This window comes from Cnephaeus nilssonii (assembly GCF_951640355.1).
Source record: "Cnephaeus nilssonii genome assembly, chromosome: 3".
Classification (NCBI taxonomy): Eukaryota; Metazoa; Chordata; class Mammalia; order Chiroptera; family Vespertilionidae; genus Cnephaeus; species Cnephaeus nilssonii.
Genome location: NC_137074.1, coordinates 27,308,021 through 27,335,969, shown reverse-complemented (window position 1 = coordinate 27,335,969; position 27,949 = coordinate 27,308,021). Strand labels below are relative to the sequence as shown.

Here is a 27,949-nt window from a genome sequence, read left to right as displayed (position 1 = left end):
GGTTCGATTCTGGTCAATGGCATATGCCGGGTTGCAGGCTCAATCCCCACTAGGGGGTATGCAGGAGGCAGCCAATCAATGATTCTCTCTCATCATTGAGGTTTCTATCTCTCTCTCTCTCTTCCTTCCTCTTTGATATCAATAAAAATATATATTTAGAAGATTAGCAAATATAGATGTCATAGTGAGATCTATACTTAAGCTCATTAAAAAGTTGAATCCTACCTATTTCAGTCAATAAAAATGCCTAGGAAAAGTCCTAAAAATATTGAAAGGTTTCTTTTATAGCCCGAGAAATTTTTTGACTTAGTACTTTAATAATATAAATGCTTCTTATAAGGATCTGAACAATATTAGAATATTTGTTGTGAAAATAACATTGATTCACTGACACTTGCAAACTATGTCACAGGAGGTGGTGGGATTGAAATTCACACAAGTTACTCTGGGAACATGGAGGGAAGGGGCCACCAGAAAATAATTAGAAGCTCGGGATATGGTTATGTTTTGTATTAGAGAATAAGAATGTATTGAAAAGCAGGCAAGAAAAGGCAGGAATAAAGATACAGAAATGTAAAATAATAGTATACGAAGGGCTGACATTTACCTTTATTTAAAATATTTTATCATCAAAATCTATTTGATAACTTTCTTTTCAAAATCTGTGACTTGTGGTGCAAATATTTCAGTAATTACTCTTATTCTAATACATTAATGTCCCTTTTTTCTTATATTTAAATTTTATAAGCAGTGTGAATATTCTATACAAACTTATTATTTAATCATATCTAATAATAGACAAATATGCAAATTGACCATACCTCTGACACACCCACAAGCCATGCGCACCATCCAATTAGAGCGAGTATGCAAATTAACCCAAACCAAGATGGCTACAGCCACAGAGAGCAAGGTTTCCTAGGTAACAGAGGAAGCCAAGCTTTCTGCCTGCCCTTGCCAGGCCTAAGCCTCCACTCAAGCTACAAAGTTTCAATTATAGAAGGTAAACAAATTCAAACAAATGGCGGCAGAATGGAGTTTGAGAGAGCAGGCCAGGGTTGCTGCCAGCAACAGGGGAAGCAAAGCTTTCCACACACCCTGGCCGGGCCCACCCGCTTTAGGCAACAAAGTTTCAATTATAACCCCAACACAAATGGCTGCCGGGCCTCAGAGGGAGCCCCAGGCTTGGCTCCGCTCCAGGCTACAAAGTTTCAATTGTAGAAGGAAAATAAATTCCAGATACCAGGGCCTCCCCTTGGGTTGCCAGGGGGCGTGGCCGGCCTGCAAACCACCACAGGCCCCTCACTCAGGCCGCCCCACACCCCAAGGGAACCCCCACCTGATCCGGGACACCCTTCAGGGCAAACCAGCTGGCCCCCACCCCTGTACCAGGCCTCTATCCTATCTAATAAAAGAATAATATGCAGATTGATCATCACTGCAACACACAATATAGCTGCCCCCATATGGTCAAAGATCCTGCCCCCATGTGGACACAAGATGGCCACCACAAGATGGCCAGCAGGAGAGGGCAGTTGGGAGGGACCAAGCCTGCAAGAGAGGGCAGTTGGAGGTGATCAACCCTGCAGGAGAGGGCAGTTAGGGGTGACCAGGCAGGCAGAGGAGGGAAGTTGGGGGCAAACAGGCTGGCAGCAGAGTGGTTAGGGGGTGATCAGGCTGGCAGGCAGAAGCGGTTAGGGGCAATCAGGAAGGCAGGCAGGCAAGCAGTTGGGAGCCAGCAGTCCTGGATTGTGAGAGAGATGTCCGACTGCCCGTTTAGGCCCGATCCCACCGTACATCCCTCAAGGGGTCCCATATTGGAGAGGGTACAGGCTGGGCTGAGGGACAACCCCCCGCCGTGCACGAATTTCGTGCACCGGGCCTCTAGTATTTATATAATATACTTAAACTGGTTATTTAATTTAGTAGTCTTCTTAGTTCAGTTGAGAAAGAAGTCTGTACTTACTATATTTTTTGTAGAGATATAGTTTGTAATGGAAATTTCATACTGGATTCATTAAAGGGAGGGTGGTGTGTAATAAATACTTGTGGAAATATCCAAACAGTTCCCCATTCATTGTTACTAGAACATTGAAGACACAACATGTTTACTAGCAAGATGGCTTATTTTTCATGTGTAAACTTGGCTGGCGCCTGGTGTCCAAATATTTGGTCAAAAATTATTCTGGAGGTTTCTGTGAAGGTGATTTTGGTTGAGATTAACATTTAAATTATTGGACTTTGAGCAAAGCAAGTTATTCTTATTATGTGGATGAGCCTCATCCAATTAATTGAAGGTATAAATGGAACAAAGACTGACCTTCCCTGAGCAAGAATAAATTTTGTCAACGGATTACCTTTGAACTTGAGCTGCAAGTCTTCCCTGGGTTTGCTGGCCTATCCTGCAGAGTTTGGACTTTCACCTCTACAGTCATGTGATCCAGCTTCTTAAAATAAGTCTCTACATACATACATATACTAATGGTTCTGTTTATCAGAGGACCCTGACTAATACAACTATCTCTGTCTGACTGTATTTTTAACTACTATGAATAACAATTTTCCAACCATAAAAATAGGAATTGGACTAGGTGTCTTTAAAAATCTCTTATAGCCAGAATTTCTATGAGCTAGAATTTAAGGTGATGTTTTCAAAGAATTGTAAGATACGAAATTTTTGGTAAGCTATATTATACTTGCATTGTGATCACTTACAATATCATCCTTAGTAAGTGCTATGGGGCAATAGTTGTACTTATCTACAAATTAATCAGTCATATATATATACCGTATTTTCTGGTGTATAAGACGACATTTTAACCCAGGAAAATCTTCTATACGCCCAGTCATCTTACACGCCGGAAAATACTGTTCTTTGTTTCTAAGGAAGTAAGTTTATGACCAAATGATACCAACACAAATGGGGAGAGAGAAAACAAACATCTAGATTCCTCCCTAATTATATTTTGTTATTTTTTTTCATACCTTTTTTTTCCATAAATTGACTAGAACACTGATATTTGCTAATGACTTTTGTTAAGGATGATTGCTTTGATTGGAATTACATTTATTTTCATGGTTATGCCATCTTTTCAATATTATTTTGCTTTAAAAAGCTAGTGATCTAAGCAAAATTCACATGCATATGTCATCAAAAGCATTTACATAAAGACACAAAATAATTTATTTTCTTAATAATCCACCCATGTTGGCAACTATGATTTTTAAACAGCTGGCACTATGATAAATGATCCAATATCTAGAAATCATGCCATGAATCTGGAAACTTTGCACAGATGCTTATAATGAAATGTTCATGATCACATACCACTTACACATTCAGAGGATGACACAACCTTCTGTTGTAAGACATTTACATGGTGATATTTCTTTTAGTAATGTTTAGTAATGCTGCTTTGCTTTAAAGATTATGTATTCCTCAGGAAATAAATTTATTATATTTGATTATTTTAATCTTTAAGCTTGATGGTTAAGTGTTTCTTAGATAAATTTTTAATGGAAAATATTAATTTAGAGTTTATGCACTTTAACAAAAAGAGTTGAAAATACTCTGGGCTTAAAGATGTTTACAAAACTAGCTTTTCAGACATCAATACAATTTTAATTATCAACCACAGAGATATTCAGGCTGTAAGAAGAAAAATTTCATTTTGTTACATGGAAAAAATATTGTTTAAAGTAAAAACTAAAATGTTTGTATTAAGATATATGAATTGTGTTGCAATACTTATTCTTCTTTAAATGCAGTTCACAGAATAGCAGGTAAAATAGACCATTGAGGAGAAAAAGGAAGTATTTTATTCCAAAGGCAAAAAGTGAATCAACTTGAGCTGTAAAGGACTTGAAGATGATATTAATAGGGAGATAGTGATTTGGAATGTTGAGTGATGATTCCCAAGGAATGCAGAAAAAGCACTTGACATAGAATGATTACAAATCACTGCCAGAAAGATGGATCATAGCAATCTATTTCTTGGTTCTTTAATTATGAAATATTTAAATCTCTAATATTCCAAAGTCTGAATTCTAATTCAGAATATAATTTCAGAGTTTCTCTGATTTACCTATAGAGAAAAGCATAGGTTTTAGCATATTCTAACCCTAACTTATTTATATTTACTGCCTGTCTCTATGTGTCTCTGTCTTTGTGTGTGTGTGTGTGTGTTTCTTTCATACACATATCACCATACACACACAAACACCCTTTCTAAAAATTCAATGGAGCAGATAAGAGACAAGGAACATACACAAATATTACTAATTATGTTAACTTCATTTTGAACTTGATATTTCAAAATTAAACATAAGAAATTCTCATCTATCTACACATTTATTGTATTGACAGTCTTTACTAAGCTTTAAGCTCATAAAACAATGGTGATGAATTGTTAGCCAAATTATGTGCCAACTATCTTTCAGTTTTATATTTCTAAAATAAATTATGAAGACTGTTAACCTAGGCACATTTGAGAGTTACTTAAACTAGGTATAAATGTGAAGAACTAAATAAATTTTATGTATCCATTTAAAAAATTCTGAATACTCTCAGGGACTTACATTGAGACAAACTGTGACAGTCAATATTAAAACTAGAACTTACAAAATAATATTTTTATTTTTATGTGGCCCAAAAACAGTCATTTTTTGAATTAAAGGAATGTAATAATTCCTTATTGGGTCTATAGAAAAATTGTTTTCCTTCAGTTTGTACTTCAAGTTTAATATATTTTGATTGAAAATTTTGTTTGTTTGTTTGCTAATCCTCATCCTAGGATATTTTTCTTCCATTGAATTTTAGAGAGAATGACAAGAAGTAGGATATGAGAGAGAGAGAAAGAGAGAGAGAGAGAGAGAGAGAGAGAGAGAAATATCTATGTGAAAGCAACATCCTTTGGTTGCCTCCTGCACGTGGCCCAACAGGGTCCAGAATAGATTCTGAAACCAAGGTCCTTTGACCAGAATCTAACCTGTGACCCTTGGACAGACGCTCTAATCACTGAATAAAATCAGGCAGGATAAGAAAAATTTTAAAAATATACAGAAAAATTTATGAGAGGATGAATTAAGTAGACATGATAAGAATGCAGTTTTCCCCTGTATTTTTCTTAATTTTCTTTCTTTATCCTTTACTTTTACTTATTTTCCTTATGTTAAGGTATTGTGTTTAATGGCTATTACAAAACAAGAAAACTATCCACCACCTGAGCCACCCAGCCAGGGCTATTAAGATTTTTTTAAATATTCAAACCACTATGCTAAGCACTGGTCCTAGAATGCTCAATACGACCCTGTGTCTAGCACAGAAAAACGCAATGTCCTATATCATCATGCTTTTACAACTAACATGATGGTATACTCTTGTGAAGTTATAGCATGTATCTGATATGAAATATTATTTATTGAAATACTGCTTTTTGTATTTTATACTATCAGGCCTTGGCTATTCTCCTGGAATTATAACCAATGATCAAGGTGACCACCTTCCTACACCTAAGGTTATGGTGCCTTATTTACATAAGGTACAGACTCCACAAGGTATGCATATTGCCTCAAAAATTTTAGTTTATTATGGAGGAATAGAAAAATATACTTACAATATAGGCTTCTGAGAGCCTATTTCAAAGGCAAAGCTTTTGATTAATAAAACCTGAGCTTTGTTAAGAGAATTAAATATTTCTGGAAAGCAAAAGTGAAGGCCCTTAACATAGTGAAACATAAGCTTATGTCACAACATGAACTGGAGAGGTGATAGAGGAAGACGTAATTTAGCCCCAGGGAGATGTGTCTCATCTGGCCTGGAATAGGGTTTACAAGAAAACACTGAAACTTTCAATAAGAAATAAGGCCATATATGGAGAAGCAAATACAGCATTAGAAGCCTGACCAGCATGGGTCATGCCACCATAGTGGCCCCAATGGGATCCCTACCAATTCTCTCAAGCATCCGTTCCATGTGAGCATATGATGTGCTTCACATATGTTGGGATGAGGAGTCAGGTAGATTATGCTTCTTTGCATCATTGTCCGATAAGGACCATTGTCAACAAGTTCCTTCAGGTTGCCCATGAATCAACTATCACATGGAAGAGATTCTCACTTATGCTGCAAGATTTTTCAGAGTACCATTCAAAATGGCAAATGTGGGAGTGCCAATATTTACATCCAGATATCTTGTAAGCCTTTTGAATAGCACCAGAAATCTTATGACGATATGATGATATATAAAGGAAAGACCTTAGCTACTCAACGTTAGAGGTGTACCTATTACTTATGGAGATTATTATCAGTGCCACAGAATCATTACCAATTCCTAGATTAAAAAATAATTAATTAATTAATCAATTAATAAATACACAGTCATTTGAACACAAGGTCATGACCCTTTAGGGGAAAACATCACATCAAAGAAGAAACAGGTTATTCAGAGAGATAAAAACAAAAAAGAAAAAGGAAGGAGAAGGACATAGATAATAATCTTGAATGATTCTGTCTTAGACTTTGAATTTCCATCAAATTATGGAACCTCTTTTCAGGTAAAGAATAGAATTTGCACAGATCAGACCCTAAGTGTTATGGCCTTGACAATTGAAGAGGTTGGAATTTGTAGGAAAAGACTGGTTTCTACCTGCAGGCCAGAAGGAAAATGTGCAGCTGGTAATGTGGACACTAAGTTACTTTGGAGGTGTTTTGGGAAGCCAGAGAAGACTGTTGTCATTTTTTTAGGATAGGAAGATACTGGCATTCCTCTTAAATCAGATGCAATTGTGACTCACAACTGGTTAATGAATACAACTGCTCAAAGAACGCTTTGCCTGTGCTGGTGGCAAAGCCACCAGAGAGAGAAATGAATGTTCTTGCACCCACTGCAGCGCTACTGAATCAGAAACTCTGGGAGTCATGCCCAGAAGTCTGCTTTAACAAGCCCTTCAGGTAATTCTGATGCACAATTACTTTGAGAACCATTGTTTTAGTGTAAGACATAGTGTCCTCTACTGTTCTGATGTTGGGAAAATAGCAAGTCATATAAAAATCAAGTTTGACAACATTTAGCTTTCAACTTTTAGGATGAAATAGCACCCTTCCATAAGATTAAGTGTCTTTTTCAAGGCAACAATGTTTTACTGGGGTAGGATGAAATTGAGGTAATATTTTTGCAGATGAAAACAGTAGAATTCTATTCTCAATAATTTCAGTTGTAGCCTGGCTTCCATACCCTTTGAAATAATGGCATACCTTGTATCAAATAAAGTTCAATAACAGCCTAAATAAAGTAATTGTTGATCAATTTTAGGTTTCAAATTAGACATTACTTTTTAGTTTACAAAAAAATAGACTTTGTTAATTTTTCTCTACATTTTAGAAGCTGCTTCTCAAGTATCAAGATAACATTTAGAGGTCTGAGCATAGCTTTGTGCCTAAGCCAAAGTGTAGAAAGGATATAATCTATAAATATCAAGACAGCTTTACTGTGACTTAGTAAGGAAATAACTGTCTGAGCAGTGCTAGGAATATAAATACAGAGAATAGAAGACTTATTAAGACATTGACTAGGCCTCTGATAAGGGACCAAAGCTCTCACTTTGGGGTTGGGGTTGGGGTTGGGTGGGTTAAAATACATGTAGGATAGGGCAAAGAACAATTGGAAAAGGAAGCCCTACTACCTGAGGCACGTTAGAGCCACAGAAGAGTAGAAGTAGCAGCTTGACATTCATGGGCAGAAGGAGAGCTGGAAATGCAGCCACAGGCATCTATCTCAGAGATGGCTTAACACATGAAAGAGCTACAGATGCTCTTCAATCACTCTTTGAGTGCATGGAAGTGCTGAGGAAAAGGTGGCCTGCAAGGTGTCTGAAGTTGGAATAAAGAAGCAGCAGAATCGTTAATCTTGTGATCTGAGGCAGTGGGAAGCTAAACAGTCATCATCAGTGAGTACCAGCTTGGTGGTCAAAACCAGGCCAAACCAGGTAGGTGCACATAAGCAGATAGCAGTTCAGGAGTGACTGTCAGGGCAGGGAGGGCAAGAAGTACATGGACAATGCCTTCCATGAAAATCAGAAAACTTGACTTTGAACAAAGATGTCAAACTAGAAAGTCAAGGTGAGAAAAGATCCCTTGAAGCAGAAAATGTCCTTCATATTAAGCTTAAACTTTATCCTAACTGAATATTTAAGGAAAAGTACTTTAATTTTAAAGAAATCAAATTACATTTAATAATCCTATCTAATAAAAGAGTAATATGCAGATTGATCATCACTGCAACACACAATATAGCTGCCCCCATGTGGTCAAAGATCCTGCCCCCATGTAGACACAAGATGGCCACCACAAGATGGCCAGCAGGAGAGGGCAGTTGGGAGGCACCCGGCCTGCAAGGGAGGGCAGTTGAGAAGGACCAGGCCTGCAAGGGAGGGTAGTTGGAGGTGATCAACCCTGCAGGAGAGGGCAGTTAGGGGTAACCAGGCTGGCAGAGGAGGGAAGTTGGGGGCAAACAGGCTGTCAGCAGAGTGGTTAGGGGGTGATCAGGCTGGCAGGCAGAAGCGGTTAGGGGCAATCAGGAAGGCAGGCAGGCAAGCAGTTGGGAGCCAGCAGTCCTGGATTGTGAGAGGGATGTCCGACTGCCCGTTTAGTCAGACATCCCTTGAGGGGTCCCAGATTGGAGAGGGTACAGGCTGGGCTGGGGGACAACCCCCCTCCATGCACGAATTTCGTGCACCGGGCCTCTAGTCAAATATAAGTCCCATTCTTTCTTCTAATTATTCTTCTTAGATCTTCCCAGTAAATCACTCTCTTATAGTAAGTGAGGCACTTAGGTAATTAAACCAATTTCGAGTCCAAATTGATATGATATTTCCATTTAAGTAAATGCAAGCTACTTGACTGAAACAACAGCTATAGGTAATCCACGCTTGTATAAAAGCAGAAATACATTGTATTTGTTGAAGTACAATTTTCACTATTACACTAGCATCTTTTCAAATAAATTTGAGAAGAAGCTACACTAATCAAGAAGTTTCCCGGGTATAATTTTGAAAAATAAATATGACTTATTTACAGAAGCTAAGCCGAGTAACCTGGCATGTGTGTTTTTCAAATATTGGCATCCATTCTAAGGCCATTAGATATACTAGTAGCTTATAGCCAAGGTCTGAGTGCAAACAATTCAAGATTTTCTACATAAAATGATGGCGAATGTGATAATAAATGCCTTCTATAAAAACAAAATATTCACAAAAGACATTCTTTGTGACAAGATAACTCATGCTGACAGCTTGTGAATTCCCGAATTCTTCAGGCAATTCTATTTGCCATGGTCTCTGGCCCAATTTTATAATATTAACTGATTATCACAAAAGGGTAGCTAAGGAGGCATTTTAAAAAGATATTGGATAATTTTGGATTTGTAATGACAAAAAACAGGTAACTTTAAAACGTTATGTGATATTTCTAGGTGCATAGACAAGGAAAGACAATTGAGCATTAAGCAAAAGTTTCCAGCAAAACATGCATGGCTACAGAATTAAGATTGTACCTTTTCCTAGAACAAAAGTTTCCAAACAGTGCAGATTTAAAATTGCAGGCATAAACCTATTTAAAGGGCTTCATCATTCAGGCCTGCAAACAGCATTGTCTTTATCAATTTGTCTGTAGTTCATTCTGGTGGGTGACATTGTTCTTGAGTACTAATCAATTGATGTCTCCGTGCCATCTGGCATTCTGTTGCTAAGCACAGCTGCGGCCCTGTAAGGTGAAGGGTGAGTGGCAAGAAACAGGGTTTGTGTTCATCACGATGTCCCGGTCCAGACTACAGAGTCAATAAATCCTTCATATGTCGGGCTTATCCTAGCAGGTGAAGAAATGCGTTGGCAATGCATTCAAGAACATATGATGAAAAGTAATTACTCTAATGAGATTTTGAAAATCTTGTTTTGTTTATAGAATGACCTCATAAGAAAGGATATTTTTCTTCACTTGGGTTGAATATAATACAAGTCATTAACAGCTATAGCATTACATAAACTATTTTACCTAAAACTCTGAGTTCATAGCATATTTATTTTTTTATTGCTAAGACATAGGTATAATATATCTCATTGACTCATTTTTACCTATAAGCAAAGACCTATATAACTTGTCTTTAAATTTCTAAGAGTGAAAAACAACACTATTAATGATTATGTGGAGAAAATAGGCATTTACCAGGAGTATCCCAGACAAATATAGTACAAGTCTACAATTGGAGAAAACTGATGCCCATTAAATATTGTAAAATTCAAATAAAAGCTTAAATTCTCATCAAAATGTTGTCAAAATACAACAAATGGTTTGCTTTATAAACATCATAAATAATCTGCTATTATTCAGCTTGAGTGTGGTGGAATTTTATACAAATTTCTATCAAAGCAAGAATAGTAAAGTGTGGATTTTCATTATTATTATCAATGACTAAGAGCTATAACCATGGTGTACCTGTATGTTCTGTGAAGTCTCTTTTTGCCATTTATTCCATGATTACCACAATCAGCGTAACGCCACCTTGGGAATGTGTGACTGGTTCAAGAACATCTTGAACCAGTAGAAGATCTGGAATATGAAATTTGGAACATCTTTCCAAATTTCATATTCCAGATATTCTATTGTATTCCTTAGGAAAAAGAGACATGTCTAACCTTCAAATAAATTGTTTCATTGAGTGTATCCAGCTGGAATAGAACTGGCTTAGAAAACACCTTGGGGAAAGGGCCTGACAAATCCCTATCCTATATAATAAAAGAGTAATATGCAAATTAGCCATCACTCCGCTACACCCACAAGCCACGCCCACCAGCCAATCAGGAGCAAATATGCAAATAAACCCAAACAAGATGGCTATGGCCACAGAGAGCAGGAGGGAAGCTTGGGCTTTCCCAGCAATGAGCAATGGAGGAAGGCAAGCTTTCTGCACACCCTGGCCGGCCCAGGCCTCCGCTTAAGGCTACAAAGTTTCAATTATAGAAGATACATAAATCCCAACAGAAATGGCTGCCACCATGGAGCGAGCAGAAGGCTTGGCTCTGCTCCAGGCTACAAAGTTTCAATTGTAGAACATAAATAAACCCTAGATACCAGGGCCTCTGCTTGGGTGGTCAAGGGGCGTGGCCGGCCTGCTAACCACCACAGGCCCCTTGCCCAGGCCGCCCCATGCCCCAAGGGAACCCCCACCCTGATCTGGGACATCCTTCAGGGCAAACCAACCAGCCCCCATCCATGCACCAGGCCTCTACCCTATCTAATAAAAGAGTAATATGCAGATTTACCATCACTCCAACACACAAGATGGCTGCCCCCATGTGGTCAAAGATCCTGCCCCCATGTGGACACAAGTAGGCCACCACAAGATGGCCAGCAGGGGAGGGCAGTTGGGAGGGACCAGGCCTGCAGGGGAGAGCAGTTGTGGGTGATCAGGCCAGCAGGGGAGGGCAGTTGGGAGGGAACAAGCCTGAAAGGTAGGGCAGTTGGGGGTGATCAAGCCTGCAGGGGAGGGCAGTTAGGGGCAAACAGGATGGCAGGGGAGCAGTTAGGCATCAATCATCCTGGCAGGGTAGTGGTTAGGGGGTGATCAGGCTGGCAGGCAGAAGCAGTTAGGGGCAATCAGGAAGGCAGGCAGGCGAGCAGTTGGGAGCCAGCAGTCCTGGATTGTGAGAGGGATGTCCAACTGCCCATTTATGGGCCTAAATGGACAGTCGGACATCCCTCGAGGAGTCCCAGATTGGAGAAGGTGCAGGCTGGGCTGAGGGACACCCCCCCCCGTGCACGAATTTCGTGCACCGGGCCTCTAGTCTATACCATAAAAGGCCTGTGGTTGTGACGCTGTAATGGTGTCACGACCAAACAAGCAGCGGCTCTTGCAGCAGGTGGGGCAGGGTGCGAGCTACTGGTGGCAGACAGCTACTAGTGGCAGAGAGCTATGAGCGGTGGAGGGCGGGGCAGCAAGCTACGAGTGACGATGGGCCTCTAGTAGTAGATAAACACCTATAACCGATGAGTGATTGCAAAAGATATCTCCAGCAATGAGAAACATCTCTTGTGTTGTTGTTGTTATGTACTTTCTATTTCTAACAATGAAACTCTTAGAGAAATAGGCACACTATACATTTAAAATGATTTTGAGAAAAATTATGTTTTCTGCATTTATTTATCCACTAAAACAACTACCACATCTTATACTGTGTCTACTGTGGTGCCAAGGAATTCATGAGATGCTGTGAATACAAAGATAAGCAAAATGACATCCATTTTTTATCAACTCAAATACAAGCGGGTGACAAAAAATTAACACATAGGGAACTATAATAAGCTATTTTCTCTAAAAGTACTTTTCTTTTTTGTATGACTACTTATCCAGGCCATCAGATGTGTTAAAAAATGATCACTTTTCTATGTCCATAAAGCTTATACATCCATAGTTCTAACAATTACTGCATACAAATAAGTTAGATATGTATATCTATGTATTTGTAGACAAATATTTTGTAAGTTCTAGATAAGTCACCCTTTCAAGTCATGTTTATTGTAATACACAGCACTTTATCTTCTGTCATGTTGATCATTTAAACAGAGCCAGAAATCTGACACCAGAGCAATGATTATACAGAGAAGGACCAAAGTGCCATCTGATGGGTTTAAGGAAGAATTAAAAGTTAGAAATATTATGTGGAGGCTGCAAATTATCTTAATGCAAATTTTCTCATGTTCAGCAAAATAAGCTTCTCCATATTTAGGAATATACTCTGAACACATTTTCTTTGTATGATAAAATCTTCCTGAGAATGTGATCACCAAATATGAACAGACTGAAAAACAATTTTAAAATACAGATTGTACTAAGACATAGCGCGATTAATTATTAATTGCCTGATTATAAATAGTAACTGCAGTCATGCACCGGCAATCCAGAGCTTAGCTAAATGTCAGACTCTTTGGCAATACATTTGTAACCCAATTGCAAAACATAGGTCAATCTCAGCAGTTCGCACTTTCTGTATTGTGGCTTTGACTATTTTTCCTCAAAATAAGGTTTAATTGTCAGTCTTTGCAAAGTCATCCTGGTGTAATAAAATAAAGTTTAAAAGCAAAAGAAGAAATGTATCAGAAATATAGCAAAGAAGATTGTTAGGGGGGAAAATGAAAGAAAAAAATAGGAGAGATTACCATGGAAAAGAAAGCAAGAATCTGTTGGGGAAAATGCCCACTGATTGCTCTTTTTAAACTCTTGTCTCGGAAATCACTCTATGACTCCAAAATGTGCTCTTATAATGATCAAATTATTTTATAAGAGATTTTCATTTAAACATGTTGTATGCAAATTGGGAACTTTTCAAGTTATAGTAGCGGGGAAAGTAAAATGCTACAGTTTTCAACTCACGATACAGTAGCATAACTATTTTATTTTATATTACATAAATCTTTTTTTCCCTCCTCCTAGGTCCAGTTCTGCCTACTTTTGCAGTTGGTGACTCTCTAGGGTGCGTATGTGCGCGCGCGCGCGCGCGCGCGCGCGCGCACACACACACACACACACACACACACACACACACACTGCAGATCATCTATATAAGGAACCCAGTGGTCATAATGCCATAACAACCAAAGACCAGTCACCAGGAGGCTGCATGCATGGCGAGAAGCAAGTAGGTGGGTGGGGCTGCGTGCGCAGCGAGGCGAATGCCGGTGGGTGGGGACTTGACTCTGGGTCTCCCTGCACAAGTGGGAGTCCCTCAGCGCCACAGGGTCTGGGGTCCTGGGTCTCACGCAATTTCATGTGCTGGGTCACTAGTTGAAAAATAATGTCTCTCCTAACAAATATAAGGATTTGTTAGGAAGGATTTACACCTCACCACAAATATGGAGCCTTCCTAAAAGTCATTCCTATGCATGTGACTCCCCAGCATTTCCATTCTTTTTTTTTTAATTGATTTCAGAGAGGAAAGGAGAGGAAGAGAGCGATAGAAACATCAATGATGACAGAGAATCATCAATCGGCTGCCTCCTGCATGCCCCCCACTGGGGATCGGGCCCACAACTTGGGCATGTGCCCTTGACCAGAATCAAACCTGGGACCCTTCCACAGGCCAATGCTCTATCCACTGAGAAAAACCAGCTGGCCCAGCATTTCCATTCTTTTTAAAATTTTTAAAATTTCTTTATTGATTAAGATATTACATTCCCATTCTTATGGCAGCTCTCCACATTACTACCTTCTTGTAAACTGTTTGCCTGTCACCTTATTTACCTTGTCTCCCAGCAAAAAAAAAAAAAAAAAAAAAAAAATCTCTTTGCTCCAGCATCTTCAAACTGCAACTTTTTTTTCTTTTACTTTCTATTTGGGTATATATAAATAATAATTATAAGAACAGTGCATTTGCAGTACAAAAAATTAGAAGATAAAGAGAACCAAACAATTACAAGTAAACTTTATATACTCACTAAAAGCAATAACCACCATTAATATCTTTTTTTAAAATTCTTTATTGTTTAAAGTATTACATATGTCTCCTTTTTCCCCCATTGACCTCTCCCATGCCACTCCCACCCCCCAGCACATGCCATCCCCCCCCCCCCCCCCACTGTCTGTGTCCATGGGTTATGCTTATATGCATGCATACAAGTCCTTTAGTTGCTCTCTTACCCTCCCTCTCCCCGCCTACCCTCTGAGATTGGAAGGTCTGTTCGATGATTCTGTGTCTTTGGATCTATTTTTGTTTTCATTTTATGTTGTTCATTATATTCCACAAATAAGTGAGATCATGTGATATTTATCTGTCTCCAAATGGCTTATTTCACTTAGCATAATGCTCTCCAGGTTCATCCATGCTGTTGCAAATGGTAAGAGTTCCTTGTGTTTTTTTCTTACAGCAGCATAGTATTCCATTGTATAGATGCACTACTGTTTTTAATCCACTTATCTGCTGATGGACACTTAGGCTGTAAATTGTGCTGCTATGAACATAGGGGGGCATATATCCTTTCTGATTGGTGTTTCTGAGTCCTTAGGATATATTCCTAGAAGTGGAATTACTGGGTCAAATGGGAGTTCCCTTTTTAGTTTTTTGAGGAAACTCCATACTGTTCTCCACAGTGGCTGCACCAGTCTGCATTCCCACCAGCAGTGCAGAGGGGTTCCTTGCTCTCCAAATCCTCGCCAGCACTTGTCGTTTGTTGATTTGTTGATGATAGCCATTCTGACAGGTGTGAGATGGTATCTCATTTTCATTTTTATTTGTATCTCTCTGATGATTAGTGACTTTGAGCATGTTTTCATATGTTTCTTGGCCTTCGGTATGGCCTCTTTCAAAAAGTGTCTATTTAGGTCCTTTGCCCATTTTTTAAATTGGATTGTTTATCTTCATTTTGTTAAGTTGTATGAGTTCCCTATAAATTTTGTAGATTAAACCCTTGTTGAATATAACATTGGCAAATACTGTACGGTCTCTCATGCAGTGGGCTTTCTTGTTGTTTTGTTGATGGTTTCTTTTGCTGTGCAGAAGCTTTTTATTTTGATGTAGTCTCATTCGTTTATTTTCACCTTTGTTTCCATTGTCCTAGGAGCTGTGTTAGTAAAGATATTGCTATGACAAATGTCTGCTATTTTGCTGCCTATGACTTCTTCTAAGATTTTTATAGTTTCCCGTCTTATGTTTAAGTCCTTTGTCCATTTTGGGTTTATTTTTGTGAATGGTATAAATTGGTGGTTTAGTTTCACTTTTTTACATGTATCTGTCCAATTTTCCCACCATTTATTGAAGAAACTGTCTTGACTTCATTGTATGCTCTTGCCTTCTTTTTCAAATATTAATTGAGCATAAAGGCTTGGGTTGATTTCTGGGTTCTCTGTTCTGTTCCATTAGTCTAAATGTTTGTTCTTGTGCCAGTACCAGGCAGTTTTGAGAACAATGGCTTTGTAGTATAGCTTGATATCTGGTATTGTGATCCCTCCAACTTTGTTCTTCTTTCTCAGGATTGCTGCAGCTAGTCAGTGTCTGTTTTTTAAAATATATTTTATTGATTTTTTACAGAGAGGAAGGGCGAGGGATAGAGAATTAGAAACATGGATGAGAGAGAAACATCGATCAGCTGCCTCCTGCACACCCTCTACTGACATCATACTCAATGGGCAAAACTGAGTATGATGTCAGTAGGGGGTGTGCAGGAGGCAGCTGATCGATGTTTCTCTCTCATCCCCTAAGAACAGGAACAGGTCAGGGATGCCTACTTTAACCACTCCTGTTCAACATAGTACTGGAAGTGCTAGCTATAGCAATCAGACAAGAAGAAGAAATAAAAGGCATCCAAATTGGAAAAGAAGAAGTAAAACTGTCATTATTTGCAGATGACATGATATTGTACATAGAAAACCCTAAAGACTCCATCAAAAAACTACTAGACTTAATAAATGAATTTGGCAATATAGCAGGATACAAAACTAACACCCAGAAATCTATGGCTTTTTTATACACCAATAATGAACTCACAGAAAGAGAAGCTAAAAGAACAATTCCATTTACCATTGCAACCAAAAATTTAAGATACCTACGAGTAAATTAGCTAAGGGGGTGAAAGACCTATACTTGGAAAACTATAGGGCATTAGTATCTTAATTCATGTCCTTTTAAATTTGTGTGTGTGTGTGTATGTGTGTGTGCATACCATAATGGGATGATATTTTCATAATATTCTTTTAATCAAGAATTTTCACCACAGTTATTCTCATATAATCTAATATACAGAAATTATTCATATTTCCAAAATTGACCCCCAAAATATATTTTCTGACATTCAAACCAATTTCTCGTCTGCACCATGCACTGCCTCTGATTTGGTCCCTGATATGTTGTCTATTCTTGCACAGAACTTGCTTCACGGTTTTGTTGAAATGACCAGGTCAGAATGTCCCACTTTTAGGAGTTTCCTAATTACTTCATTGTGATATAATTTACTTTGTTCATTTATTTTCTTTATTTTACATAAAGTGTAAGTCATATCTTAAAGCTTGATGATAAAAGATCAATTTAAAAATTTAGGTAGACAAAGTGCTGTTATGTGCCCAATATTCCATTGATTCCATCATCCATGATGCTACATTTCACCCTTAGCTTAACTTACAAAATCCTGAATGTAATCTGTGTGGTGTCTCAGAATATAGAATGTCCAATTCTCCATCGATTATATACCTAAATATTTTAATATCAATTGTTAATTCTTGTCTGAATTAATATTTTTATTAGCGTTTGTGATTTTTTGTTTCTAACATATTATTCCTTCTACATACATTAGTCATCGTCTTTAAATTAGAGTTGCCCCTCAGTAACAGAGCTATTTAATTTATTAGACTATTGATTGAATTCCCTTATATATAAAGCCAGAGAGCAGGTGATTTCCATAGATCTTGGAGGAGTATTTAGGAATAAAGGAGTATGACGCTAGAAAATAAAAGTAAAATAAATCAGAAAAAATAATAGGCACATATATGTACATATATAAATATTATCATATACATATATAGGAAGAAAGAGATCATGATATTGAATATGGGGTCAAAATATTACATGTAGTAACTCTGGATAAAGGCATATGAGAGTTCTTTATACTGTTTTAAAACTTTTCTATAAGTTGAATATTATATCTAAATAAAAAGTTACCCTTTTGGAAACTAATAATAAACACATGAAAATATGATTGCTCACAGTAATAAGCAAATGAACTAAATGTAAAGTCATAGTTTACCAAATGAAACAAAAATGGGAAATATACAATAATAAATTGTATTTTTTATTTAATAGAATTTATATTTCAGAGAAGTTTTAGGTTCACAGCAAAATTGAGAGTAACGTGCAGAAATTTCCCATATTTTTCCTGCCCCAACACTTGCACAGCATTCCCCATTACCAACATTCCTCTACCACAGTGATACACTTGTTACATGGGTGAACCTATATTGACACATCATCACCCAAAGTTCATAGTATACATTAGGGTTCACTATTGGTACTCTACATTCTCTGTGTTTGGACAAATATATAGTAACTTGTAACTACCATTATAGTAGCATCAGAATAGATCCTATATCCTAGTATTAGTGCCCTAAAAAATATTCTGTGCTCCACCTATGTATCCCTCCCTCCATCCAATACCTGGCAACTACTGACATTTTTAATTATATCCTTAGTTGAGCCTTTTCCAGAATATCATATAGTTGAAATCATTACAGTCTGTAGCCTTCTTGCACTTAGTGATATGCATTTCAGTTTCCTCCATGCCTTTCCATGGCTTGACAGCTCTTTCCCCCATTAAATTTATTGTGTAACATTTATTGATAAAATTATATGTTTCAAGTGTACAATTCTATGATATATCATCTTCATATTTTAGTATGTATTTATTGATTTTAGAGAAAGGAAGGGAGAGACAGAGATAGAAACATCAATGATGAGAGAGAATCATTGATGGGTGGCCTCCTACACACCACTACTGGGATCAAACCTATAATCCAGGCATGTGACCTAACCAGGAATCAAACTGTGACCTTGTGGTCCCTGGGTCGATTCTGGGCTATCATGTGTATATTGCATTCTGTACCCATCACACAAAGTCAAATCTTCTTCCTTCACCATATATTTGGCACCCTTTTCTAGCCCCCACCCTTTATCCTCTGGTAACCATCATACTGTTGTCTGACTTTTGAGTATAAAGGAAATGTACATTTTTTAGACTGCTGGTGGGAGTATAAATTGATAATATTTTGTGCTGGTAGTTAGTCGTATGTATCTTAGCCATAAAAGTGTACATACCTTTGGAAAAATTCTGATTTAAGTAATTATTTCATGAAAAATAAGAAATATATTAATATATTTATAATTGTCATGTCTATTTCTTAAGTTTAATCCTTGCCTGACACTATTTTTCCATTGATTTTTAGGGAGAGTAGAATGGAGGGAGGGAGGAGAGGAGAGAGAGAGATGTGAGAGAGACATATTGACTAGTTGCCTCCTGCACATGTTCCAACTGGGGACAGGATTAAACCTGCAATCCAGGTATGTACCCTTGAGCAGAATTGAACCCAAAAGCCTTCAGTATGCAGGCTGATGCTCTAACCACTGAGAAACATGGGCCAGGGCTCTTATGTCCATTTTAATATTATTACTAGAGGCCTGGTTCATGAAATTCTGGCATGGGGTGCAGGGTGTCTCAGTCCGGCCTGCACCCTCTCCAACCCAGGACATCCCTCTCGCAATCTAGGACGGCTGGCTCCTAACTGCTCACATGTCTCCCTGCCTGATTGCCCCTAACTGCCCTCCCCTGCCAGCCTGATCACCCCTACCTGCCTTCCCCTGCTGGCCTGATTGCCCCTAACTTCTCCCCTGCCTTCCTGATCGCCCCTAACCACCTCTGCCTCGGCCCCCACCACCATGGCTTTGTCCAGAAGGAGGACCAGACGACCAGAATATATCCGGTCTATCTGGTCTAATTAGCATATTACCCTTTTATTAGTATAGATTTCCATGACATATTTAAAACAATCTACCTTTACAACAAAAATGAGTTAGGTAAATTATAGAGCATCCATAAAACTGATTAATGTGCTGGCAATAAAATTAAAGGAAAATATTTGACAATGTCAATTATATGAAAGCAGACCACAAAATACTATATTTGACACATTTCCAAATTAGTTTAAAGTAAAAGCTGTAATTCAGTGTGATTGAATAGGAGAACAAAAATAACCCTTATACATGATGGAGTAACAGTTTCCTGAGGAGCCAGGCCCCAGGACTCTACCTCTCAGACTGTAGTCTGTGAAGTTCCTGACTCATCGCACACAGGAGGCCAGTTTAAAAGCTCCCACACCCAGCTCTGTGAAAGCCCAAGCCCAAGGATGTGGGCCAAATCTGGATTTCTAAAGAGCAATTGGATTGATTCGGTGGCATGCTAACATAATTTTTCTGAGGGTAGAACTCCAAGATTAATCAAGTGTTTGGCAAGAATAAATTTAAGCCAATTCAATAAATTAGTTTCTAAGCAAATAAGAGTGCTGCTTCTCTTTCTTTCTTTATTCATGTTAAAAAAAAAAAAAGTTTGTTTTTCTTTCTTTGCTCTAGCCCCGCATACTTTAGTTTCAGAGTTTATTTCCTTACTTTGATTCTCTTGACCTTGTAACTTTGACAGAAATCAGCATTACCATGTTTCCTCAGAAGCTGTGGCTTTATTTTTTATTGTATTATTGTTCTTAGAGTCTAGTGTTCTAGACTCTAACCAAGTTGTTGATTTCCATAAACCTCATTCCAGAACTTCTTTAGATGATCTTCCTTTATCCCTGTATAAATAGCACAAGGCTACTTCAGACTCCCCACCATTCACTCTCCTTTAACTCCAAATGATCTTTGTTTTATCTCTTACTGATTCCACTGCCTGTAGGCACTTCCATAATAGCTATCACCATACTATTAAACACTTGTATTGCCTGCAGAGCTGGGCTCACCTCTAAAAATCTGTCAAGAAATCTACCTTAAAACCTGCCACATCTGGGTATGACTGTCTAGTCCCTTGACTCCAGAGATTTATTCAGATTTACTCTGATTAAGAACATTGTCTCTTTTTGCAGGAACTGTTGAAAACATATGATTATTTGACAGTCTTGAGGGGTCTTAGAAGACTGCAGAAACCCCCACACTACTTTGTACTAGACATACTGAGTTATTATGAAAAATCATATTAAGAAAATAAGAAAAAGTTGCACTGAAATATCCATATACAATAAGGCCAATTGTAATAGTGTTACCATAAAATTATATTAGAAGGTAGTTTTATTACCTGTGTGATTTTTCGCATGTTACTTAAACCCTTTGTGGCTAAATATCCGCAACCATAAAATAGGAATAACAATAGCACTTACTTAAAAGGTGGTTTTGAGTTTTAAATAAGTTAATATATTAAAATATATTCAAAGAGTTTCACCCAGCTGGTGTTGCTTAGTGGTTGAACATTGTCCTATGCACCAAGAGGTCACTGGTGCGATTCCTGGTCAGGGCACATGCAGGAGGCAGTTGATCAATGTTTCTCTCTCATTAATGTTTCTATCTCTCCCTCTCCTTCCCCTTCTCTCTGAAAAATTAATAAAGACATTAATATGAATATATATATTCATGAGTTTATATATGACATGAATATATATATATATATATATATATATATATATATATTCAATGAGTTTAGAACAGCATGTGCACAAAGTAGTTAATAGTTAAAATTATGATTGTCATCATATAAGTAAAAAATGATGCAAACTTATGGATAATATATCATTAAATCATTAAAAATGTTTAATAAAATTCATATGAAATACATTGAAAACAGGAAACAAAATTATGATAACCTATTTGATTATCACTACATATAACTCTGTAACTATCACAATGTACATATATTTAAAAACTAGAATGAAATATATCATATGATCACTTTTATCTCTGTGATATGTAAAATGTAGGAACATGCTCTTTGGTGATTCCTTTTTTTTTAGAGGAGGCATTGCTCTTATAAAAGTCTACTAATAAAACATTAGGGCATTTTTGTGGCATCAGTGTGCCTAAGGACAACTAATATATATTACAAATTCCCTTGAATGTTACTATTGAAAAAACAACCAGTCCAGTGGTAATTAAGTTACACTAAACCTTAAAAGCAAAAAGTCTCTGTAATAGGCTAACTGGAACTAATCATGGTTGTCTTGTCTGAACTTCAACATTTTTTGTTGCAAAATGTGAGCAGAGTTAAATTAGTGTTGAGTGGTGTGGTATTTCAGCAGTGTCACTCACAAGATCATACTCAACATCTAACAGCATGATCATTTAACCACCAGGCTGTCAGGTAACACTTGTCTACTAACCCTGAAACGAGACCCACTGCCTGTGATCTACATCCTCCTGCTGGATATGAGTGAAAAAATGATGACATTGGACAGAAGCAGACAGCAGATGTATGTTCAAACACAAAGAAAGAAACCCTCAAATAAGACAAATAAATAATGCACTGAAATAAAGCATCATAGAATGAGGCACGACCAAAAAAATCATGAGAGAAAATGAACTAAAAAGACAGTAGCCACGCAAAACTTGAGCAGAGGAAAAATTGTCAGGTTTTGTAATCGGTTGGTGTTATCCAGTTGAAATGTGTTAAAAATAAAAATCTGCTTAAACGGATTATTGTTTATGTTTAACTTTTGGTTTAAAATAAAAATAAAATATGTGTATATATGTGATGTATTTTACACAATAGTGCATGGATATTAGGAATTAGGAGTATACCAAATGCTCTGTTGAATTTGCTAACGTCTAAAACATCCCTCAACAATTGCAGGATTTGAGAAAAAGACCAATCACATGTTAACCCAAAAATCAGTGCCGTGGAGCTGTGTTGGAGAGAGGAATTTTTACATTTGGATAAAAAATCACATATATTAAACTAATGATTTTTTTTTCATGTGGGCCATAAGAATGATTACATTTGCCGGTGTTGCTCAGTGGTTGAGCACAGACCTATGAGCCAGGAGGTCACGGTTCTATTCTTGGTCAGGGCACATGCCTGGGATGCAGGCTCAGTCCCCATTAGGGGCCGTGCAGGAGGCAGCCAACCAATGATTCTCTCTCATCGTTAATGTTTCTATCTCTCTTCCTCTCTGAAATCAATAAAAACATATATATATATTTTTTAAAAATGACTACCTTTTAAACAAAAATGCCATCTCTTTACAAAACAATGTGTAATTGTCAGTGTACTATTTAAATTTTTTCCCCTTCTTTGGACCATGCATTCTCCAACTTTTGTGTAACTAGGTTGTCATTTCATCAACTATATTACAAATAAATTACAAATTATTATGATTATGAAGTGTGAAGTTTATTATCTAACAGATAACTCTTAGTAACATTTTTTCTCAAATAGATAACTTTGAGATCAAGATGGATGCTATCTTGGAAACAGTTAACATGAAATAACATGAGACAAATCTAGGTTAGCATTCTGATTCTAATAGCTACTATTGATAAAATATATAGCAAGTTTCTGATCTTTATAAGTCTGAGTTTCATCAACTAATATTGTGGTTAATAATATTTAACATATATATTTGTTGGAGTAAAATATTTATGGAAACTGGCAATTACAATGATTGGCATAAGGTAGAATCAATAACATGACAGTTTTTATATTGCATGTTTAAACAATATTAAAAAGCAAAAATAGGCTTACCTACAATTATTGTCTGCTGGTTACTCCATAGTGAGCCAAGAATGAGTGAGAGAGTTAAAAGCTAAAGCAATTAGTATTTGCAAAATATAAAGAATGTAACCGCATTGAAAAATCAGGCATTAAACCGTTAATTTGTTTTTCATTTTTCCAAAGTCCTAATGAGAAAAATAAGCCTGAAAGACACAAATACATTCTTAAGAGCTTGCACACTTCCAGGTGACAAATGTGACTTTTCCATAGAGTTTGGTGCATTGTTTTTGGTTATTTTTCTTGTCTTGACCAGAAAACCCTGGCTTCTCAATACATGTGACTGCCTGCAGGGCCACTGAAAAGAAAATTACTCAGACTTAAATAAGTGTTGGGGTGTGAGGATTGAAAGGACATACATATAAGAGAAATTCATTCAGTTAATGTAGCTAATCTTTCGATTTTCACACCTTTACCTGCCTAGTAATTGTGTTGTTTCCTAATTTATCTTTTACATTCCTTTATGATTGGCACAGATTGAAGGTACAAAGATGTCAATAACAGCGTTTTTTTAGAACAACGTGTTTAAATCTTAAGTTTCAATCTTAAACTGAGCATAAGAAAAATATATAACCTATAAAAGAGGGGAAAAAATCTTTAAAAGTTTTGGTAGTGTTAAAACACACACACATACGTTCATTTTCAGTTCAATTTCAGCTTCTTTTAAAGAAGCTTCTATTTCTTTATTTCTTCCGTCTTAGATGAGTGCCTGCAATCTTAAGCCATGATTCCGGTAATATTTTTGTAAATGGATCACGATTGCATTCATACCATTAGCCTCTGAACAGATGTCAGAAAGTAAAGATTGGCTGCTTCCAGAGCTGGGTGCTGCTGCCAAGTCTCGCGAGCTTTGTCAGTAACAGTTGATTGTAATGTCAGTGCAGTCCAATTTACAGGCTGGAGCAGCAGCTGCCTGCTGCATTTCCCTGAAGTAATACATGATTTCCACGCCTTGCAAACTTTATCATCTTTTGTTGCAGTGAGTCGGGTAAGTTGTTCCGAATTTACATCTTTGTAGAGAGACGCAAGTTTCTGTGAAACTCATTCTGTAGCAGGATCCTGATCCCTTCACGTGTTTGCTGTGCCTCTTGGGTGCTCTGTGGGGGGTCAGTCATTGCAAAAAAAAAACAACAGATGAGGCAAGTGAGCAGGCACCTGCATCAAATCTTTATATTATTCAGGGAACACAGACTGAGTCCATTTAACTGCTGAGGAAATAGTGAGTTTATTTGACTTTGTATAAAGAATCGTAGCACTTGTGGAATCATTGTTGTGTAGGTTCTTAGTGCACTCCCCAAGCAAAAATGTTTTATGCTATTTTACCCTTAAATACACTGTTCAGTGAGTTTCTCCTTAAAATAGTAAAAATAAAGGTGGTCTTAGACTAGTTTTACTCTATTTTTCTAAGTTGCATGAAAAGAATAGTTCTCTTATTGTCTGGCATGACAGGGTACTTTTCTTAACACTTTACCATCTGAAACTTTAACAATATCAATTGGCAAAGGAAAGCTCTAAGTTTCTTATAGCTGAAAGGAAAATCTATTTCCTAATTTGATTTACAAAATTTTGCCCCCTTTTTCTTGTTTGTCCTCTTTCAATATGTGTGTAAATTATAGCAAAATATTTTACATTTACTATGATTTTTATTATTTTAGAGACTTTAAGCAAATATAGACTTCTGCCCATATTCTAATCTTGTAAACTTACCTTGATTTTGATGATGTCAGTACTTGTTTCACTAGAAGATTAAGTATAAATTGTATGAATGATTAAAAGCAAACTAAATGTGAGAAAAATTCATTGTTTATGAGTTCTATTTGTATTGTTATTTTTTTAGATTTTAGAATATAATGCATGATAATAAGTTCAAGTAGGAGCTACTATTACTAGCCTGTGTAATGCGTTCCATAATATAAACTGTAGTTCACCTGTATAAATAGTTACCTTTTTAAGGATGAGCATGAACTTTCAGAGAGTGGCTTTATCCTTTAAATGAAAAATTTTAGAAGCCCTGTGAATTTGAAGTAACATGGCCTTTTGGATGCCAAATAAAATTTCTAATCAGATTTACGAAGTTCTGTTTCATTCTCCTAGATTTATTGTTACTGTTTGTTTATAATGTCCTGCTTCTTTAATTGTAAGAGAATTATAATTGAATAGATGTCAACCTAAAAACAGATTCACCTTTCAAAGAGACTCAAGATATCTCTCTAATATTAAACGTTCAAATTATTCACACAATGAAAACTTTGTGAATGTTCTTCCTGACTGAGGACAGAGACAGATCTTATGTTGCTGACACCTAATAAAGATTCTTCTATCTGCATACATCCTTTTAGTACCTCATGCGTATCTGAAGAATCTCTGAAAGACAGTGGTATAGTCTATTTATAAATAGACTTCCTCAGTTCCCCACTTCACTTAGCCTTCAACAAAATGAGCTTTCTAGGTTTGGTATAAAGGCTTAGTTGTTTTAGCTTGACCAAACTCATTTTAGCAGTGCATGTGCTAGATCATATTATCCAAGTAGCTGTTTTCCCACTATTTTAAGAGCTATTATTTTTATAAAGAAATATATATTCTATTATAACTATTTAAAATAATGGGAAATTATAATCAGAACAAACTATTATCAATATTTGCTTGACCATTCTTTAAGAAGTCCTTAGCTGGCCAATTATTTTGAAAATTTGGTTGATATTCAATTATGGAACATATGTGGGTAAATATATTGCTCTTTATAGCAATCATTTTCTAACACCCACATCTTGTATTATAACATTACAATTTTCTTTTGAGAATTGGTCAAGGAATTCTGATACTACTTTCAAAATTGAATTAAAAATGCAAAATGAAGGAAATTTATTTTTACCTTTTTAATGTTGAAAGTTATTTTTTTTAAGTTTTTAATGTTTTCTCAAAATTTCCAGTAGATTTTTATATCCTGGAGCATTTGGTAAACTTTGAATACTATGTATTTATCTTTCAGATTTCCTCCCCTTTTCACTCCCATCGTTCATTTCCTTTTGTAGTTCCAAACAATAATTCCTGCCTTTCTTTCAAGTGTTATACATTATTACAATAAGTTAACTGATCTAAATTCAGATAGTTAGTTGTACTTAGCATGAAAATTCACCCCAGTTTTTATGATAAACATATTAAGTATTCTTAGTGTTCAAAGTGGTTATTTAATGTGATAGTAGTCAATTTGTACCAGAATTAATAAGAGAAGAACAATGGTTTTTTATTGAATATTTTAAATATTAATAAAGATTTAGAGATATAGACTAATATTTTCATAGCCACCTTCAATTATTTCTCTTTAGAATGTTTAATCATGTGATGGCATATATTAAAAATATGAATCTCTTAACGGTAAAACTACAGAGCAACAAGTTAAGTTTGAGAATAACAGATTTTGAAAAGACAAAATAATGCTTATTAAAATAAATTACTGCAGCTATATATAAAAATATTTGCTTATACTAACAATGAGTATGTGGACAAATGCATATTTTAGTATTAAGATTTAGATTTAAGAATATATTATGTAACACTCTCCAATAGATAACCAGAAGGTGAATTAGAATTATATTGACCATGCTAACACATTTAACCTCACTAGTCATACATACTTTAATAAATCAAATTAACATATATGCATTGAATAATCCTTGAGAATAAAATTCCTTCTAAATCAGCATCTTCTCCCATGAGCTATATTATTAACAACTGGTTCTCTCCATTTATATTATAATTCAGGTAGAGAAGACCTCCTGATTATTTAATATCAGAGAAATTAACTGGTATCCTACATAATAAAAACCTAATATGCTAAGTGTTTGGTCATCTGGTCGTCCATTCAACCAATCAAAGCGTAATATGCTAAGGCCCCTCAACCACTCACTATGATGTGCACTGACCACCAGGGGCCAGACGCTCTGACTGGTAGGTTAGCTTGCTGCTGGGATCTGGATGATTGAGATTGAGCAAATGGGCTGGACACGCCCTGGAGCCCTCCTATGGTCCCTCCTTAGCTGGCCAATCTCCTGCATCCTTCCCCAGCCCTGATCGTGCACCGGTGGGGTCCCTTGGCCTGGCCTGTACCCTCTCACAATCTGGGACCCCTCGGGGGATGTTGGAGAGCCAGTTTCAGCTCTATCCCGCAGGCCAGGCCGAGGGATCCTATTGGTGCACGAATTCGTGCACTAGGCCTCTAGTATATCCATAGAACTCCACCTCCAATTTTTCTTGTATAGGTTGTATAATGGTAGCAGATTTGTTAGTTTTCATACTGTATGGTATAAAAGACAACTATTTTATGTTACTTAACAGTCAATGAATAGATTGTCCAAAATCTCTTCTGAGCATAGATTGAGCTTGAATGGAGGAAGAACCTACTAAGCAAAAAGGACCACAGAAGGGATCATGGAAACTGAAAATGACAATAAAAGACTAAGGTTCCTTAAAGCTTCTTAACCTACTTTACAGTTCTGTCAAGAACCAGCATGCATGAATATGTACATATTTCAGAGACTACATGGGCTTGTATTTTCTCCTCTAACAAGGTAGAAATTTTATCTGTAATAAATAGACTGCCACTTATGGTGGGGCTGTGTAT

General features: G+C 36.8%; 1 protein-coding gene across 1 annotated transcript in view; it reads left to right on the top strand.

Moving 5' to 3' along the window:
• Positions 1-24,202: 24,202 nt before the first annotated feature.
• Positions 24,203-27,949, top strand: part of BCHE (butyrylcholinesterase) — a 52,983-nt gene continuing 49,236 nt past the window's right edge. Inside the window, exon 1 of the mRNA XM_079763448.1 lies at positions 24,203-24,316. The gene's annotated coding sequence lies outside the window, so the exon portion shown is untranslated. The remainder of the gene's footprint in view (positions 24,317-27,949) is intronic.